The sequence below is a fragment of the Euprymna scolopes genome, chromosome 2 (assembly GCF_053919585.1).
Source record: "Euprymna scolopes isolate OS-2025 chromosome 2, ASM5391958v1, whole genome shotgun sequence".
Taxonomy (NCBI): domain Eukaryota; kingdom Metazoa; phylum Mollusca; class Cephalopoda; order Sepiida; family Sepiolidae; genus Euprymna; species Euprymna scolopes.
The window spans coordinates 76883661-76906413 of record NC_136483.1 but is presented as its reverse complement, the minus strand read 5'-3'; positions in this window follow the sequence as shown (position 1 = coordinate 76906413).

Here is a 22753-nt window from a genome sequence, read left to right as displayed (position 1 = left end):
AAAAAGCAAAAATAAATTCTTGCGTTTTTTATTTACTACTGAAAACCATAACTTTAGTAAAGGTATTTTTTGTTTAAACAAAATAACACATTTTCACTAAGAGTTAAGTAAAAAATAATTAGTTCATTATATTCTGCGATCATTATTTGATAAATACTGCAATTTTCATTAAAATTGGTTAATTTCCTGATTTTTGGTGAATTTTTAAGTAAAGGGAGGGGTCAAAATGTTTATACACTTTGAGCGTCGGCATTCATTTTGTCTGTACCTAACATTTTTCGATGAATATTTAATAAGAAAGCGACCACTTGTGGTTAATTTATCAATAATCATGTGATTAAACTCATTGAAAATTTACCGATATTGTAAACACATTTATTAAGCCTGTAGTGTTTTTTTAGTGATGCAGTGTTGGCAACTGAGATTTAAAAAAAACCGCGAGATCAGGAGAAAGAAATGTCCAGAAAATCGCTAGATTTTTAACTTTTATCATCTGAAATTTTCAAAAATCGCTAATTCCCCCCCCCAAAAAAAAACCTCCCTATTTTAACTTCCTACCATAAAAAAATTATAAATATAGTATATTCAATATATAAAATGTTCCGTGTTTTCTCACTACATGTTTCTGGAATTATATTGAAGCGGTTAGCTCCCGTATTTTATCAGCTAGTTTTACCTGTTTTTTTCAGAGAGGGTATTTTTTTTTTTTGCAGGAAACAAATCATAAACTCAAACTTTTATGATAAAAGTTAAATTGAAATATACTGCAAATTAAACATCACAATAATGGTGCAACATATTTTGAAATTAGAAAAATAAAAAACAAAAAAAAATTTGTTTTAGCATGTTAAAAGTTGGTAGATAATTAAATTCTACTGTATTGATATTTTTTTTTTTTTTTGCTGTTGTTTCTCGCTTTTTACAATTTTCGACTAAATACTTCTAAATTTCGTATTTTAAACTAAACTTCGAAGGTTGGAATGCCCACCCCCCACCTAAAATGTACTCGGAAAAATCGATTTTATAGCGAGATTTAAGAATGGTTAGCCGAAAAAAAGGTGAAAAACAAAGCAAATAATCAATAAATAATTGTTACCAAAGGCAATAAATGCTACTTTTTTTACTTACATGAATGAATTTATTTTATGTTTTAAAGTATTTTCAAGCGCTTGCGGGTGTGTGGGTGCGAAATATCTCGAGATTTTCTAGAATTTCCCGCTAGATTGCAAACGAAATCACCAGATCTAGCAGGAAAACCGCTAAATTAGAAACACTGGTCACGTGACAGGAAGCGGTAATAAATAATTGTCCCTAAATAAAAAAAAAATGGCCACCTATTTATCATAGAAAAATTAAGTATAATGTTATAATTAAAAAGAAATATATAAAAACACACATGGATATAGTAAACATATTATACCAAAACGTGGAAGCCATCCGTCCAGTGGTTTTTTAGACTATTAATTGCGAACGAACCAAGAGCTACATTTATATATATATATATATATATATATATATATATATATATATATATATATATATATATATATATATATGGTGAATTGATGGTTGCTATTTCTTCTGATGAGTTAAGGGCAAAATAGATTCATTTAAAATAATTAAGTGAATGATTTTGTGCTACGAAACATATATTGTCAACTGAATTAAAGGAATACATTGTAAGATGGTCAACATCTTGAAATTTGGAATATAGACTTTTGTCATTTATTCATTATATATATATATATACATATATATATATATAGTCATCCACATACAGTACTGTTTCGCTGTTTCACAGCTCATCTGTGCGGCTAGACAAGCAAGTACTTCAAGCCAGGATATATATATATTTCCCAAAACTTCTGGTCTTGATGGAGGGGAAACCAAATTTTGCTGCTATGGTTTCAAATGATCTCAAATAACAGCAAAGGGAGACTTAATTCTAAATATTTCTCATATATCTCCCCGCTTTTGGAAAACCAGTACGATTATAAATATCTCCAGTATCAAAATCCTTAGACACTGTGAAATTTACTTTATGTATGAAAACCAAAGAGGAGAAATATAACGTATGAGAAATATTTGGGAAAATCTGTGTAATTCGTTTTGGGGCGGAAATTTGGCTATTAAGGGGTCAAATTTCAACGAATTGATCTTTGAGAACTCTACCAAACTGCTCCGACAATTTTGGGTCTAAACACTTGAAATTTAAGATATAGGTTCCTTGGACATGGATCTAACTTAATAACTTGATTTGAGCCCCAAACAATAAATGTTAAGGGGCCATAATAGGGGTCAAAGTTTAAAAAAATTGATCTATGCGGTTTCTACCTAATTACTCAGACACTTTCTGGTCTAAACATTTGAAACTTTACATAAAAGGTATTCAGAAATAGGGCAAGGTTTTTAATCGGTTTGGGTCGAAAATTTTTAGTTACTAATATATAAATGTATGTGTATGTATGTATGCTTGCATGTGTGCCTATAACTTTCGGCAGAGGCGACAGATTTTTACAAGATCAGTATCGTTTTGAAGTTTGACCTTTCAGACGACAAATATCGAAAAATTGGCTAAAAACATTAATATCTTCACCTTCAACTGGGCACTTTTCTACGCCGAGGGTCGCTTTTTTCGCCGATATTTTTGGAAGTCATCCCCTCCTTTCTATTGTCTAGCCTTAATTAAAACCTACGTCACTTCCGGTTTGGCGGTTGTCGTAACGACAAAGACGTCAGGTTTTTCCCCCATTCTTTTCGTCCTTCGCGGTACGGGTTCGAGCCTGCCTTTCTACTACCACTTTTTTTTTTTTTTTTTTTTGCTCAACACACATATCCAAACACCCGAGCAACGCCGGGCTGAAATGCTAGTATATATATATATATATATATATATATATATATATATATATATATATATATACTTCTCTACTGAAGCGGAACTTACCCTAGGCGAGTTGCACTAGCTTCTCCAGGAGGAAGTTTCGTAGGAGTATGAAATTCCCAAGCGACCCCCAGTCGCATATCCTTGTTAAGGGAAATGACAATGTTAGGTTTTTGTATGTATTATATACTATATAAAAGGATGTGGTGCAATAATTGTTGGTAAACGTTCAATGACACAAGGCAAACTTTAAAAAATACACATTTATTAATGTTAAAATGATAAAACAGAAGAAAACAATGCCTGCACATTTGGGAAGTTAATTGGCAGTCATTCGCAGGACGCAGCACAGGATTCGCAATAAATATATTTTTAATTTTTATATATACGTCCAAATAAAAAATGGCCAACTTTCTAAGAAAAACACCTGTTCTCCGAGGCGAAGACATAAACATTACTATCGTTTAAAAAAATCAAAACAAAAACCACTATATATATATATATATATATATATGTGTGTGTGTGTGTGTGTGTGTGTGTGTGTGTGTGTGTGTGTGTGTGTGTGTGTTGATGAAAACACGAAGGATTAAATTTTAATGAGGGAAATGTCTTCCTTCTTATTGCTTATGGTCACTGTCCCTGGCTTCAACTGTTTGAAACAATTCTTCTCTCTTTAAAAAGGAGAGAAAGAGGGTGATACAAAAATTGAAGAACAAAAGAAAGGGAGAGAGAGAAAAAAAAAAAGAAAGAGAGAAACATGCATACATTTTAAAATAAGTCGAATGTCGTTACGGGTTTCAATTCTGCTGCGGGTTAGACAAGTTTGGCCTTTGAGTACCTGTGTTCTCTGTTGGTTTTGTCTTGGTTGAGTTTTATAAACAACTGTCACGCTTGGCTTGAATCATGTCTGATTGGCAGCAGCTACTGAAGCCGTCATGTTTTCTCAATAATAACGCCCTTCTTTCTCGCCTACCCACGAGCACAAGTTTTATTAATGCGACAAGCCCCAGCTCCCCCAAAAAGGGAGCTTCTTCATTGTGCCACACAATAACGAAGAAAAACCAAATAAATATTTCTTTCATTCATGACTGCTACACATACGCCATACACGAGCAAATGTAAAGTACTAGAGCAGCAAAGTTTGAGACCTAGACTCTGCATGCAACAGGGCCTCTGAATCATGGAAGAAATACCAATGGAGCCTGATAGGCCTGTATGGACATGCATCTACAGGTAGAGGGTCAGTTGTATTTTGTCCCGTTGTAAGTGTAGTCACACACGCACGCGCGCATGCACATGTGCAGTCGCATGGTTTTACGCCAACATCTTTTTTTTTTTGTAAAATACTATATTATTCCAAATGCATTTTTGTCACCGCTTTAATGAGCAGTGAAAAACATGAAATAATGAGTTAAGTAAATAATATATCATTGATTACATTACAATTATATGATATCGGCATTTATAATAATCGCATGTTAGCAAGAAAAACGTATATAAACACAAAATTAAACGTATTTATGTTATTATTTCCCCCAAGCTTATAATTTTCCGTTATCCAATAATCTCTCCCCCCCCTCTCTCTCTCTCTTTCTGTCTCTCATATATATATATATATATATATATATATATGTGTGTGTGTATATATAATTCCATGGTAATATTTTCTAGAGGTGAAGCAACCAATGAATTTTACGGAGGTTCATACAAGAGTAATCAATACCAAAGTACTTTTTATTTGTTTTACATAAGCATCACTACACATTCATGAGCATGTTTCAATCAGCCAGTTACAAATAATTAAAGACCTCCTCAAGCGATACTGTTTATACAAAAGTAGAGTCCGTAACCGTTACAAACTCGGCAATTTTGGCTATCGTAGGTTAAATAGAAAACATGGCTGCCCGATGCTGACATCACTAGGAAACTTAAAATTGCGAAATCCGGATGTATGAAACGAAATACGTTTTAATAGTTTTTGATGCAAAGAAAGGAAGAACACCGATTTTATTGGCGTCTTCTCTTTTTCAGACATTTTTTTTTTTTTTTTGCTGAAATCTTTTGGAAACAGTTCATTCATTTCATTTTTCTTTTCTTTTCTTTCTTTTTTTTTTTTTTTTTCATTTTCCCGACAATTTATTACTGAAATCTTCTTTTGCGCCTTCTGTTTTTCCGACAATTTATTAACGAAATCTCTTGAAAAAGATTCGTTCATTTAAATATTACTTTAATTATTTTTAATTACATTTCAATTAGTTTATTTCATTTATTGTGAAATACAAAAACGAGCACACACACATTCCAAAATACGAAACCACGTAACTAATCCTAACAACCACTAGTAACCTCAAAGCCTAATTTGAGCAACACATACTAAACTGAAAGCAAGTAAGCTACGCCTAGAACACGTCCAACAAGTATTTGTAATTGAAGTTTATGACAATGGCTTTATACGATGTGAAAAAATAACAATATACCAACCAATATACCAAATCTGGCTGACAATTTCGAAATGATTCAAGGGATTGCCTATAAGATGTGAAACCTTTAATTTTGTCTGCGGAAGAGAAAACGCAAAAAAAAAAGTCAGTTTTATTTCTTTCTTCTTCTTCTTCTTCTTCTTCTTCATCATCATCATCATCATCATCATCATCATCATCATCATTATTATTATTAAAATGTATTTCGTTTCATCAGGATCTCACAATTTTAAGTTTCTAAGTGACGTCATTATCGGGCAGCCATGTTTTCTATTCAACCTACGATGGCGAAGATTACCCTAAGATGTTCAGTGATAAAATAAAGTTAAATACGAAAAAATAAAGGTCAGTTATTTTATTCATAACGATATCGTTCGACGAGCCCTTCGTGTCGATCTGGGAATCAGTTGGACTCGACAAAGAGGACGGTAGACTGCTCGATGCCAACCATTTTTTCTCTTTTCGACTGTCAAAATAGTCAATATCGGATGAACCTTGTGTCGATATCTTTGTACCCTCGCCAGTAATCGAATCACTCAGCTACAAACCCTGGCTATATAGTGATAGGTGTATCAGAATTTTGGCGGAATTTTTTGACACCTCTAACACAAAACTGCGAATATATATATATATATATATAGTCATCCACATACAGTACTGTTTCGCTGTTTCACAGCTCATCAGTGCGGCTAGACAGGCAACTACCTCAAGCCAGGATTGAAACCCGACCGTTTGTACGGCAGTCAAGGCTCCTAACCATTACGCTATTGGCGGCTGCTTGAACGAGTAGTGAGTTTAACGATGTTTTGATATCGTCTGAAATACCTCCGCTCGATTTGTTTACACAAAGAGCGTCGCTTATATGCTAATGGTAATTCGTGTTTCACTACTCAATATGCTCAACTCAAGGTGAGGAGCACTATAGTCATCCACATACAGTACTGTTTCGCTGTTTCACAGCTCATCAGTGCGGCTAGACAGGCAACTACCTCAAGCCAGGATTGAAACCCGACCGTTTGTACGGCAGTCAAGGCTCCTAACCATTACGCTATTGGCGGCTGCTTGAACGAGTAGTGAGTTTAACGATGTTTTGATATCGTCTGAAATACCTCCGCTAGTTTATATATATATATATATATATATATATATATATATATATATATATATATATATATATATATATATATATATATATATATATATATATATATAAACTAGTAATTTCTCTTTTTAAAGTGGATTGTTTATTTTCTTTATGGAATATACTTCCAAATTAAACTGTTAAAGTAGTTTTAAAAAAATAATAGAAATAGTTTTTTTTTTAAACAGTGTTTACAAAGTGTCGGCGCGCCTTCATGCAGCCATTTTTTTTTTACGTAATGAAATCAATTGAATTTTACGAGTTAAATATTTTTCAATTTTTAAACTTTAAAAATCTATGAACATTTTTCTATTACTCAAATTGTTACGATATTTTCAGGGTCAATGTGAAATTTTATGTTCTTTCCAATAAACTAAATATAATATTTTAGGCAAACGTGTTTTTTTTTATTCACCCCCCTCCCATTTTGAAATGTATATTAAAATTTAAATAACTTGCGTACCAAAGTTTTATATATTACAAATTGAAGATAAAAGATCAATAAATAAAATATTCTAATTTAAAACAGAAAAAAAGGAAGTGTTTTTGGAAATTTACCTGCAAAGTCCAAAGTGTAAAACCTTTTTTCTTTTTAAACCACGTTGATTTTTTTTAAGTGAAAGCTTATGTTAAGCAAATATTGTCAGGTAAATATTGGACGCTAACGACAATTTTTTCTATTTTATTCAACTTTTTCTTTTTTATATATTAAAAAAAAATCACTCGATAAAGAAGAATTAAAATATATTAAAACAAAAATTAATGTATTTCTTTAAGAAAAGAAAAAAATCATCGACTGTTTCTTTTTAAAGGCAAAAACTTATAAATAAAATTTGACTATTTTTAAACTATGGGGACACATATTTCTTCACGCACAAGGCTAGACGGCTAACACGAACGTGTGGTTTTTACTTCCTTCTGTCCATCCGTATTTCAAAACAAAAACAAACATTACTTCCGACATTTCGCTAACAACCTAAAAATGCTTACGTAATGGCGGCTTTTTCAAATAGTCGTTTAAAAAATTCTTTTATGTAAAAAATAAATGGAATTTAAAATATAAATATGGATAAATTCTTAACAATGAAGAATGGACATTGAATAGTATTTTTTATAGGTAAGTGATTTTTTGGAATTTATATATATTTTTTATAATCGAAGTAAGTAAAATTTCCTTGATTTTCTTTAAAGAAAACCGATTAAAAAAAAAACAAATGTTGCATAATTTGCTATTAAACCTGTTATTTTTGTTAAAATTTGGTCTTTGCTTCTTTAATTGAAAAAGAAATTAGGGTTTGAATTACAGTTTTCAAGTAGTTATAAGCTTGGAAAGATAGGAGGTCGTATTATTCCATTTTTTTTTTTTTTTTTTCACGCATTTTTAATGTCGGATCTGACACACCTAATGTAGCGACATTAGCAGAGAATCGCAAGCTATCAAAATATGCCGGTCGACAGATTTGTATTTCAACCATTTGACGTGAAGACGAGTGGAGCGAGGCCCCGCTAAGCGATACTTCATGATCTTCTATTAGTCTGATGATGATACGCCACACCGGGAACAATCGTTAATTGATTTAGCTTTATTAGCGCCCCGGCGCCTCGCCTCTCCATCGTCACTATTCAAGAAAACGCATTGAATCTGCTAAGCTAGCAAAAAATTAGATGAAACTTCTTGATATGTGGATATTGATTTTGCAAAATGGGCATTTTATTAATTAACTATCATTTGCTGTTTTTTTTAATTTTCAGTCATTTATAAAAATAAAAAAAATGTCTTTAAAATACTATGCAAATTGGATGAAAACGAGTGATTAATTACATTTTTTAAGGGCATATTTCCGAGAAATGGGACGTATTGCGTTTTGATGTTTACATGAATGTGCAAATATCCGCTTGATTTCACATCTATTTATATCCATATAAATAGAGAAGATATAATTGAGATCCGTCTGCGTGTACTACTACAGTACACACACCCACAAAAAGAAACAATAATAACAAACGCGTGTGCCCTTGATGGTATAAAAAAAAAATTAAAATACTCAACAAACTTGAATAATAATAAAATATAAATGGCGAAAAAATAAAATAAAACGGAAAAGACTAGAACCGATCCTTGTTTGGTCGCGGGGGACGGGATCCGTTCTTCCGTTTGTTTTGCCATCTGTAAAGAGAAGAAAGACGGAGAAGGGGGGGAGAAAGAGAGAAAGAGAGAGAGAGAGTATTGACCCACCCCGACGAAATGGTGCACGCGCGTATACTCCCCTTCCGTCCGTCCTAACCGACCTGTAGTCGAATCTCTCTATCTCTGTCTGTCTGTCTGTCTGTCTCTTCTTCTTCTTCTTCTTCTTCTTCTTCTTCTTCTTCTTCTTCTTCTTCTTCTTCTTCTTCTTCTTCGGTTGAGCCACTCCTTTCGCCTTCTGAAGATGTCACCCGCCAACAAAACAGGCAGCGGAGGAATTAAACTCGCTGTTGCTTTTCATATCCTGTTTGTGAAATATTGGTGTAGGTGGTTGGCTGTCCTTACCCGACGGACAGAAAATTCTGATGGAACGCGAGGCGATGGAGGCTGTGGGGAATCTCCGGTGGTTAGGGTGGAGGCGTGGTGTTGCTGGGTTTGAATACTTTGTGAACATTCAACCATTAAGTAATGCGTCCCTTTATCACTTCAGCTTTGAACGCGACTGCCTCTCGAGTGAGAAGGGGGGGGGTAATTCTCACAGTCGTTCCCACCTTCTTTCTCAAACCCCACCCATCCCACCAATATAACATTAAAGCACATTAACCTTAACACTAACGACAATGCATTAATAATTACTTACTAGCTTCTGAGTTCCGATTTAGTTAACAAAGAGGAAATGTCTTTGAAAGCAATCTTTACTTAATCACGACTTAATCTGCTAACTATCGAATATTTTTTCAATAGAAAATCAGGATCAATGCATCGTGGTTCTTTGACGACGGTGGTTTTTCAGAACTGTTTTCTGGAGCACCCACAATTACTGGCATTACAGTTTTTGTTGTTGTTTGTTTGTTTGTTTTTTTGTTTGTTTGATTTTTTTATGTTATGGTCCCTTCAGCATTTTAACAAGTTCCATGTATTTATTGCTTTTTTGTTTTGCTTTGTTTAGTTTTTTTTTTTAGTTTTTTTTTTTTTTTTTTTTTTTTTACCCCAAACAAGGCACATTGCCACTTTGTTGTAGGGGCCTACTATCAGGGACATAAGCATCAGGGGTACTGTGTAGGAAGTTGGGCAGCAAGATGTCGGTTCACGTTGCACTTGAACTTCTGCATGTCAGTACAGTTGGGGAAGCAGGGACCCGGAAGGGAATTCTAAAGTCTAGCTGTTCTGGGGAAGAAACTACTGGAGTAGAAGGCTCTCTTGCATCTAAGGATCTCTACTGTGAAGGGGTGGGATTTAGCTGCTTGTCGGGTTTGTCGGGGGTATTTACGTCGAGGAGGCACAAGTGCTTGCAGTTCGTCGGAGCATTCACTGTTAAAGTACTTATAGAACAGGCAGAGGGATGCAACATTTCGTCGATGAGACAGAGGCTGAAGTTTAGCTGACAGTTCAGGACCTATCAAATTGGCGACTCTCTTTTGAATCTTGTCTAGGAGCGAGAGACTAGTGGCAGATGTCCAGCCCAAATATGACAACAATACTCCATACATGGGCGAATGGTGGCCTTATAGAGGTATAGGATACTTTCAGGCGTTAATAGCTTTCTAGCACGTTAGAGAGAACCCACCTTCTTCGCAGCGGTCCTGGCAATTTTCTCAATGTAATTGTTCCAACTCATGTTTCCTGTGAACGTTAAGCCGAGGAGTTTAAAAGATGTACTTTCAGATAAAGAGTCATTGGCCATTGCTATTGGCGGTAGGGAAGGTTTCTTGTAATTATTGAAGGAAACAAGTTTAGTCTTGGCAGCATTTTATATATTATGTTCAACTTAATACTTTGATTACCTAGGATGGCTAAATCTATTATTTCAGTTTCTCCTTTTTGTTAACTGATCATGTCTGATTTTTTTTTTTTTTTTTTTTTTTAGCTTGAATGAGTTTATATGTTTGTATTTCTATGTCTCAGAAGCTGTTATGTTCTTCGTTTTCTTATATTGGCCCCAACGTATGTTCGTACTGTTTTTATGTGTATCAAAAAAGCCACCATTTGCATAGTTCCCAGTGGAGAACCTTCTGTGCTCAGTCATGTCTTTTCCCCCATTTTTAGCATTCATTTACAATGGTGGGACGATAAAATTGATTCCATTTTCGCTTGATGAAAACTGTTTTTCTTTCTGTTTTCTTTTTTTTTTTTTTTCAGACCATCTACTAGTTAGTCAGTTATGTACAAATCCCAAGAGTGATAGGAGCCTTCTATCATGTCTGAAAGTGACACAGTGTTCAATGAGCGAGATCGAAGATGCGCTGCTGTACAACTCATACTCTCTACAGATCCAAGTTATGACAACAGGGCCATTGCCAGCACCCTAAAAATGCAAATCTGGACTGTTCAACACTTGGGGGCACAGCTCAATGAAGTTTCCGGCCACGATTATGGTCTTTGGTGTGGTTACAAGTGAGGGCCACATCATGCCACCTCACATGTTTGAAGTCGGCTTAAAAGTCAACACCTGGATGTGCTGAAGGTTGTGGTGCAATCAGGTGGCCTCTGGCAGATCTTTGTGTGGTAGCAGGACTCGGCGCTGGTCCACAAGTCCAAAGAGACCTATGCTTGGCTTCAGAAGGAATACTACGACGTTGTACCCTGCTCTCACCCTCCCCCCTTTATCCTCCGACCTGAACACGCTGGACTATTTCGTTTGATCATACGTCGAGAATATCACCAGCATGACCTCCCACAACACCAAAGCAAGCTTGATCGCCGCCATTCGCCAAGTATTCGCCGAACGCATGCCCCAAGTTCCAGACCCAAATAGAGGCAGTGATTGAGGCTGAAGGCAGCTATATTTAATAGATGTCAGCTCCACTACATAATAAAGTTATCTGAATTTATTTTTCAATAAAAGTTTTTAAATAAAGCTGTAGTGTTGTTTTCTTTGGGGCGACAAATTTATCGTTCCACCCAGTAGTTTATCGTTTCGTCTCTTTGTCCACAATTTACATTTGCTATTTCTCTTAATCTCGCCTATAATGGTTTTTATGTAGTGCGTTCTGATAGCTTTGTTTTGTGCGACTTATGTAATTATGGAACGAACATCTGTCCCAGCAGTAGAAAAACAAAACAGCAGCAGAGAAACGATCTTTGTAAAATATTCTATATTTATTGGTTGAAATACTTAATACTGATTGGTCATTTCTATCAGAATACTCAATCTCGATTGGTTGCCAGTAACCTATTGAAAAAAGTCGCCCTAGGATCCGAGCACTCAGTGACATTTTCTACATAAATGAGAACCTACGTATAGTCGCCAAAGAGAGACTCAACTTGTCACATGAACTTATGTTAATAACAACACGTAGTTTGTGTCAGAGAGCTTCTACCGAATCTGGTAAACCGCAGTTTAGTGGCCTGAATATATTACGATGAAGATTTGTGCATAAGCAATAAATATTATTTTATTTTAATTTTCTAGTTTAAATCTATTTAGTATTACGCTTGTAATCTTAAGAATACGCTTAAAATGTGTACATTTATTGAAATAGTCACCATTATTTCTCTAAGTTTCGTTTGTATGACGACTCCATTTTTTTAGTGATAATTTCAACATATGTACACAATTCAAGCCTGACTTTCTTAAGATTATACACGTAATACTAACTAGATTTTCACTCGAAATGGTTCCTCGTTTATTAATATTAAACAAAACCAACAAGATAAGACAATTTTTATGGTCTGCACACAAATTTTTCATCGCATTATGTTCAGGTCGCTAACCTGCGGTTTCTTTGTTCTATTTTAAAAAGTTGGATAGTTAGCAGTTTTTATTTGATTCAATGCAGAATTCTTTCAATGATATGACAGCAGTATGCTGATTTGGAAGCCGCTATTAATATTTAAGAAGAAACGAAATCGTCTGGGATAGCGACCATCATTATTGTTGTTCTTTTGATCAAATGAACGAGGCCATTTTCTGTGATAATTCAAGATTCTGTACTTCCTTCAGTAGTCACAGTGCTTGCACATGGAGATCTTTTAGCAAGGGATGGAATGTTAAATGCGCAAAAAAAGTTATACGGAATTTCGAACCGAACTCTTTATAATGCGGATAAAAACGTTGACCAACAAACAGTACTAAATTATTCTCCTTGAGGTTGAAGGTTTGGTCCTTACTCGAGGCGAAAATAGCTAAGAATAGTATAAAATTAACACTTCTACCCGGACATGGCTGGCGAAACGAGAACAATATAACCCACACACGCTTGGACTATATAAAGGGTTTAGTTTGAAATTCTACATAGGTTCCCGGGTTCGACATCAATATTCTCATGTTCGAAAAGATGCACTTGAAGAAGTATCGAGGCTTACATCGAGTGAAACAATGGTATTGTTCGCAAGATATCTCGGAGGAGCCACACCACTAACCGGCAACTATACGGTGATTTACTATCAGTGTCGTTGAAAGTACAAAGAGAGAAGGATGTGACTCGCAGACCATTGTACGCGGAAGAGGAAGCGAGCAAACATGTTCTCTTGATACCCTCAGACGGTCATCACAATCGAGTTAAAAGAAACGTCGCAGTTATCGACAACCTACTACGGGGCATAGGATTGAAGAGGGTGTCGGAATTGCAAACAAGCATGCTGAATTAAGAGTGCTGGAGGAGCCTTGTGGATTCTGTGGTGAAGCGTCCTAGAAGACAACGACGACGATCATATTGTACTGAAGTGGCACTCACCCTAGGCAGGTTAAACCGACTTCCTCTTAAGGAGAAAGTTTCATGGGAGTATAAAATTCACAAGCAGTCCCCAGTCGCATGTATATACCCGTTAGGAGAGATGGCAACGTTAGATTTTTGCACCTCTTGCAGAGAATTATCGACGTCCTCCTACATATAGCGCCTGTTATTTCATAATGGTCACTCGCCTGGTATTGGCCAGGCTCAACGCTACTTAATTTCAGTAATCTAATGAGAACTAGTGTGTCAACGTGATTATGCCGTATACGACGACGATCATGATGATGACGACGACGACGATATTTCGATAACAAAGAGGATTATTAGAAAATAAAACAATTAGTTTGAGACGTTCTGAATTTTGGGAAAATGAAATGTTAGCTAAATACGTATCAGGAATTTTAACTTGATAAAATAGAATTTAGCTAACAATAGCAATTAGAAATTAAAAGAAGTTAATAAATAACAATGTAAATATATGACAAAGATCAGGTGACTGATTCTTTCTGCTATGTGGCAGATAATGACTTAGATAGATAGAGACAGAGTCAGTTAATCGGAATCAACAGTCGTAGAAGCATTCGGCTGGGAAGACAGCAGGACGTAATCAACAAAAAGAAACAGCGTGCACATTGAGAACAAACGATGTCGCAACCATGAATAAATGCTAAATGTGTGAAATATAATTTGGTTGTCTTTTTTTTTTTTTACATAGGCATCACCAATTATTAAGAACCAGAGGCCAGTGTACAGCAGTCCATTGGACAATATAGCAATCGTCAGTAATGGAAATTCGGTAAATTTGGAAAATTGTATTTAGAATAAGAGTAACGCGTTTAGCATAGGAGTATTGCGTTTAGAAAAAAATAGTGTACAGTAGAACCCCGGGATACGGCATTAATACATCGTAAGGTGACATCGCCGTATGGCGGGGCCCAAGCAAAATTTTATACAGTATATATTAAATAATTAACAAAATACAGTACAGTATATAATACACATGTACATAATCAAATAATTTTAGAAATAACACCGTAAGGTGGGGAAAACATCGTATTTCACATCGTAAACTGAAAAAAACGTATCCTAGAGCCGTCGTATCCCGGGGTTCAACTGTATTTAGAATAAGAATAGATAATAATGAATAAGATTATTGTAATTTAGAATATGAGTTGAGTTCTCGGAGGTGAAAATGGTTATTCGTATATATATATATATATATATATATATATATATATATATATATATATATATCTTTCGATTCTTTAGTCTGGATGTTTTGCGACATATACGCCAAATTTAAATTATTTAATGTCTAAATATAATTTCTATTATGTTTTTATATTGTAAATAGCTGGGGCGAAATTGCGAATATATATATATATATATATATATATATATATATATATATATATATATATATATATATATATATATTCTTTTCATGTCGTACATTATATATATATATATATATATATATATATATATATTCTTTTCATGTCGTACATTATATATATATATATATATATATATATATATATATATATATATATATATATATATATACGTAAGTAAGAATGTTAAGTAAACAAAATGTTTCCTAAAGTCACGTTATTGTGTTGTGTGTGTGTGCGCGTCTACACATGTAAATATGATTACATATGCGTACACAATTGCTCGCATATGTTAGAATTTATGTTTACAATTGAAAGAAAACTGATGCGCCTTGAAAAACGACAAAAAAAGGAAAAAGAAAAACACGACGCAACGGAAATTGAAAGTTCATTCATAAAACCACATTCATTTTTTTTTCTGTTTTTTAGTTTTTTTATATATTTATTTTTTAGGAGATGGAAAGGAGCGGGTGTGGTTGTTTCATGGGAAACTCTCTAATTCTTCTGGTAACTCATCTACAAAAAAAAGAAAAATTGGGATTGCCCTACTCCAGTATTGCCCCCTAGAGGCATCTGCTCTCCTCCCTAAATCTATGACAGTGGACCTCCACAATAAGCCAATGTGTATTTTTCTTCTAATCACGAAATCAATGAATTATCCCGTTTTAATGGAACTTGTATTATTTAGTCTATAAATGCAGTAATGCCTTGCGGCCCCAGGCTAAACTTGTAGGAGATCTCGGATTAGTAGGGGACCCCAGAGATAGTGCGTTATGGCCCACCGATGTGTGGACATGCCCTGGCACACTACCAACCCTTACCCCACTGTCTTGTGGGTGCCCTTGGTTGGGCGAAGACTAGGGGAACTAACCGCAAAATCAAACACCACTGCCTTGTGAGCGTTATCACAGCAAAAGGCTAAGATGTGGGAACTGACTTCAAATCCTACTGCTGCCTTGCAGTATTTCTTAAAAGTCTATGGAATTCCATCCAGAAAAAAAAAAGCATAGTAGCGGACACGATAGGGCGACTGTTTACCTCACTGAGGTTACTTTCGGCCAGAAGCTGCGGCCTAATCTGCTGTCAGTCGTCGCAGGTTCGCTCCACTGGAGGTTCAGAGGGTGTCTATCTGATGCGCAACAGATACTGCACCTAAATTGCGCAAGCAAGTTTGGAGACAAGGTGGAAAGTCCTGTGGCGATGGAGTGAGACTACATCAACACCGAGGGATAAAGCACTGAGGCCCGACTAGTCATCGTAAGAATGACAGACTGCATGATGATGATGATGATGATGATGATGATGATGATGATGATGATGATGATGATGATGATGATGATGAATACCTTGAGATACGAATGCACTAAGATACGATTTTTTTTTAATACAACGGTATAGTGTATTTATCTTTACACCCTAAGATACAATAGTTTTTGGAGATATGATTTCAAAAATCGCACGACGCCATCGGTATGTGGTAGAGTTTTCGTTCAGCCACCCGAGTCGATCCGAACAGTCACTCGGCGCCCAAGGTTACCCGAACTTCTCTCTCCTTTTTTTTTTTTTTTTTTTTTTAATGTTCTTCCTTTGAAGATTGTAACGCTGGGTATGGTGCAGCCAAACCAGCTACCAACATGGCTCTGCTTTTTAATGAAACCAACCGAGAGCTCTTTTTAGTATCCTCGTTGTTCTCTTACGTGCAATTGTTTGAATCTCTTTTGCACTTGGTTCACCAGAAATGTTAGTTAGGTAGGACTTCAGATTCTTCTTCATAAGCCCTGTGGCATCTATAATAATTGGTATGATTGATATCTCCTTAAGATTCCAGTTTCTTTTCATATCATACATGAGACCTTGATATTTTGTCTGTTTCTCCCTTTCAACTCTGTTCAGACCTCCATCATTAGGGACACTCACTTCAACCATGGTTGCCACTGTCTCTGACTTAATCTATATACCTATGTCAGGTTTCACAGCGGTATTTTCTAGGTAGGTGGCTGTAGGGATTACATTGTGTTGTCGTCTGTTTACGATTATCCTGTGTTTTTTCTTTTATTAAAATTTATTACGTAAACTATGAGACTTAAGTCTAAGGATAAGTCTCCATGGTAAGTTGGTTACATTTTTTTTAATTCACCCTTTCTGTTAGATTAAGATTTAAATATTAAGTATTTAGTAAATTCATTCAACGTTTATAATTGTGTAAAATCTTGGCCCTTTTTAGTTACCATATCATGCGTGTGTGCGCGCGCGTGGGTGCATGGTAACCTTGCTGCTCTCCGTCCTTCATATTTGCATGCATCCCGTCCGCTAGCACTCGTCTAGGCGATGAGTACAATTCTATTTTTTTTAATTGTTTTTGTTAACATTTATTAATTTCTGTGTTATTACTGTTCTATTTATTTTTCTTTATTGGTTGTTGGGTGTAATTTGAATATAATTTGAGATTTTTTTAGGTAATTTTCTTACCCATGGAACAAATTATTTTTCTTTTATATTCAAATAGGAATAATTATTTCAAGATTTTTTTCAATTTTTTCGAGATACGTCGACCGTCATAAAACGAATTACATTTGTATCTAAAGATATTACTTAAATATATTTTACTAGCTGTACTCGCCCGGCGTTGGCTTGGAGTGTATTTACTTGCATTCATGTTTTAATAATGCTCCTTTTTCCTTTCTTGTCCAGAATTGTTTTGTTCTAATCAAACGAAGTGACTTTATATAGAGGAATACAGAGTCGCGTCCCTTTTCAAGATGGTAACTATTTGAAAATAATTCCGACCCGTTCAAAGTATTTTGTGGAAGGATCTAAATCAGATCACATGTTATTCTTCTTAACAACATGCTCTAACAATCTACAAGAAAAAATGACGGACAAGAATCAAATATCGCTCTTGTAGAAAGAATGTTATCAATGACATAGGAATGATAAAGAAACTATACTTTATATATTAAAAAAAAAAAATAGAAATACAAGTTTAATCAATCAGTCGCTAGTCATAAATACTAAACTGCTCTCTGTTACTTAATTTTATATACCAGAAAATATTTTAACAGTTTCATGATGCCCATTTTACCAATCTTTTACATTCTTTCATAGATGAATTTTTATCCCCCCCCTCTCTCTCTCTCTCTTTCTCTCTCTCTCTCTCTCTCTCTCTCTCTATATATATATATATATATATATATATATATATATATATATATATTAAAAACAATATATATATATATTGTTTTAATGTTTTATTGTTTTATTAAATATTACAGTAAATTTTCAAGACGATTCCAGCCAAAAAGGTAACCCTCAATGTATAAAAATAAATGGAGCAAAATATAAGTGTATGTATTAAAGTTAAATTCTGTAGATTATAATTTATATAAAAATATATTTTTATGTATATTTTAATCTACAGAATTCAACTTTAATCATTACACACACACACACACACACACACACACATATATATATATATATATATATATATAGAGAGAGAGAGAGAGAGAGAGAGAGAGAGAGAGAGAGAGAGAGAGAGAGAGGGGGGGGGGAGAGAAAGATAGACAGAGAGAGAGACGGAGAGAGAAGAGAGAGAAGAGAGAGATTCACAGACAAACTGTTTTGCTGTATCACAGCTCTTCAGTACGGTTAGACTAGTACATATTCCGGAGCAGAGTTCGAACCTACAACTATCAATTGATTGTCGGCAGTTCTACTCTATGGCCCATGAGATCGGTGCCCGTAAACGACCTCCTCAAATATCTCTGTTTATATAAACATTTGATCTCTGCTATTTAACATGTTCGATTTGTTTGTTTATTTACAAACAAAAACGTTTGCGTTATGTCAAGCAAGCAGCGGGTGAAATCACTTATGACAGTGCTCTACTCAAGGAGACGGACTTAAAAGAGTAATCATCCAAAAACAGACTGTTTCGCTGTATCATAGCTACGTGGACCTAAATAAAAGCACCCTCTATCAATCATAAAACATATTCTTAATTCTATCGAACATAGACATGGCAATAACTCGGTGGCTAAGTGCCAAATCCGAATACAATTTATTCCATGGAAGCACTTCCATCAAGTCACATTTGACCTTTGTTTCACTTATTGGAGTAGAAGTGAATAGCTCTAGCAACGAAAACATATTTAAGAAGTCAAGCAACATTTACAATACAGTTCTAAAAATGGTGGGTTACATAATGTCGAAATTAAATATAAGTAACCGAATATCAGCAATTATGATAAAATTAAATGTAGAAGAAAAAGAAATATGATCTGGTTTACACTGCCTTATAATCAAATGAGATACTAAATTTAACAAGGAAGTCCTAAAATACTTACTCATAGTCAATCCCTTATGTTCGTAGTAATGGATCGCTAGTACTGTGTTTATTCAGTGTTTTTTTAATTATCGAATGTGCTGTCATAGGCGTAATATCTGGTTTTAAAATGTAGTAGGTGATACCCATGTGAAACTTCTTATATTTAGAAAATAGTGTGGCTTGGTAAACAATACTCTTAGTTAGGCATTTATTTTGTAGTTGACAAAGTGTACAGATTCTAGTCACAGCTTTCTCGTCATTATTAACTCTATTTTCTATTCCTATTCGGGATTGGTTTATTAGTGGTGATATTTTTGCCCTCCTTAGTGTTATTTTTATTATTCTTATATTGATTATATTTTTACGCATTTACTTATTTTCCCCGTTGCTTTCAGTTATTATTTTGTTATTGTGTGCATAAGTTTTGTGTAGGACAGTTTAAAGTTATTTTTATTGAATATTTTGTGCAGGGGATTGGCTAAGAGGAAGTGTATATCTATCTATCTATCTATCTATCTATTTATCTATCTATCTATCTATCTATCTATCTATCTTCCAAAGTTCAAGGTTTTTATTAATCTTACCACTGATATTTATTTGCAAAATAAAACTTTACTACATTTTACATATCAGTTTTGTTCACGGAGAAAAATCAATATTTGTATGTCAATATCGGATATTTCCTTTCACGGTCTCATAAAAAACATAAAGTTCTAAAAGAGAAAAATGCATAACGATGTAATGTAAAATTAAGGAAGAAACCAAAACAATTCATGTCGGCTCTTTTCCAGTGTACAACCATTTCATCTTATGAAAATATATGTAAACATATAATTGCCAAACGAAGAAACAACCTTATTCAAAAGTTTATTAATTCAGCAACCTAGAAAGAAAACCTTGTTACTTACTTGTTGAAAAAAAAACTGTTGTTTACTTTACAGACATTTTGACAACTATAATCAATATCAGCAATTTCATTTATTCTCTAAATTAAACGACGATTCCACGAGGAAAGCCCCAGAACACAATACCGCGGAGCTGTTTCCCAGCTAACTATAACATAGTCGTTTTTAAGTCCAATGTAAACAAGTTCTTGATGAGCTGTCATCCATAATAGAGTAATTCCTATCCAGTTTCCAACATAACTGATCATCAGAGTGTTGCCTCATCTTACACCCATTAAACATTATCTTTGAGTGGCCTACGGGCCTTGATAAGCGGTGAGTCTTTAGTAAAAAAAAAAAAAAAAGGTTATAAATCAGATGACTCGGTTTGGATATGAATTATTATAAAATAATATTTTCTTTTTATTATTTAAAGTAATTTTAAGTCATTTTCCCCCAAACAAGGCACAGCGCCAATTATTCTTGAGGGGCTACTATTTGGGACCAGATTTGCAGGGATACTATTCAGGGAGTTGAGCAGCGAGATGTCTGTTTATATTACACTTTAACTTCTGCATGTCAATACAGTAAGGGAAGCAGGCGCTTGGGAAGGAATTCCAAAGTGCAGCAGTCCTAAGGAAAAAGCTATTTGAGTAGAAAATTTTACGACATTTGGGGATCTCTACAGTGTAGGGTGGGATTTTGCTGCTTGTCGGGTTTGTTGAGAGTATTGTCGTCGAGGAGTACTAATGCTTTGATTTCGTCAGAGCACTTTCTATTGAAATACTTGTAAAACAGGCACAAGGATGCCACGTTTCGGCGATGAATAGAAGTTGGAGTTGATAGTTCAGGACCTATTAGGTTGACGACACTTCATTGCGAGAGACTAGTGGAATAATAAATCTTGAAGTATATATATATATATATATATATATATATATATATATATATATATATATATATATATATATACTAGCAGGGGTGCCGGGCGTTGCTCGGGTGTTTGGAGGTGTATGCTGTGCAAAAAAAGCAAAAAAACAAAAAAAATGGTTAATTTTTTAAAAATTTGACCCTATTATGACCCCTTAAAATTTATTGTTTCGGGTTCAAATCACTTTATTAAGTTAGATCCAGGTTCAAGGAACCTATATCTAAAATTTCAAGTGTCTAGGCCCAAAATTGTCGGAGGAGTTTGGTAGAGTTCTTAAAGGTCAAATCGTTGAAATTTGACCTCTTAACAGCCAAATTTCTGGCTGACACCAGTCACATCGATTTTCCCAAATCTCAGTACCCGGTATTTCAAATTTCGAGTCTATAGACTAAAAATTGACAGAGTTATTGCGTAGGGAAATGTACACAGACAGACAGACACACAGACAGACAGACAGACAGACACGTTCACTTTTATATATATATATATATATATATATATATATATATATATATATATATATATATATATATATATAAGTGAACATGTCTGTGTGTCTGTGTGCGTGTCTGTGTACATTTCCTTACGCAATAACTCTCTCAATTTTAAGTCTACATACTCGATATTTGATATACAGGGCACTGAGATTTGAGGAAAATATTTGTGATTGGTTTCGGCCAGAAATTTGACTGCTAAGGGGTCAAAGTTCAACAATTTGACCTTTGAGAACTCTACCAAACTCCTTCGACAGTTTTGGATCTAAACACTTGAAATTGTAGATATAGTTTCCTTGGACATGGATCTAACTTAATAACTTGATTTGAGCCCAAAACAATAAATATTAAGGGGTCATAATAGGGGTCAAAGTTAAAAAAATTTACCGCTTTTTTTTTTTTTTTTGCTGAATATACACCTCTAAACACCCAGGCAACATCGGGATGAAAGTCTACTATATATATATATATATATATATATATATATATATATATATATATATATATATATATATGTGTGTGTGTGTGTGTGTGTGTGTGTGTGTGTGTATGTGTGTGTGTGTGTGTGTGCGTGTAATGTCTATATATATATATATATGTGTCTGTGTGTGTGTGTTTGTGTGTGTGTGATGTCTATATATATATATAGATATCATACTAAAAACATCGTTTCTGAAACGATCGTACAAATTATTGACCTTGTTGTTGTTCCTTCTTATAAAACAGATTTTTAATTTTTAATTCTAACGTGAATTTTAAATTATCAATCCAATTACTAAATATTAAAGTAGCTCTAGGATATTTGCCTATCGAGCTTATTATATATTTGAATTACAACGAGCACTGTTCTTTTCTTGCATTTTAATTAAATTAGTAATTTTACTATCACATTAAAATACACTCTGCTCTTTAGACTACTGTTCTAACCCCCTTTAAATTTATATATATATATATATATATATATATATATATATATACATATATATATATATATATATATATATATATATATATATATATATTCAAAGTATTTACAAATTGGGTAATTCTATGAACTTAAAGCGAGTTAAAATATTAATATCAATATTTATAGGACATACGTAATCAGATGAAAGAGCTCAATATTGGAATAAAACACTAGTATGAGAAATTCAATTAAAACCCTGTAAAAAAAATTCATGACAATTTATGATTCGACATAGAATACAAGTTGAAAATTTTAAATTTTCCTTATTCTATCGAGTTTTAAAAGATTTTAAAGAATGGTTTTTATACGGTAAGTGCCATTCTTTTAAATTCCAGGAGAATTTTGAGTTTCTAACTTGTGTGTATATATATATATATATATATATATATA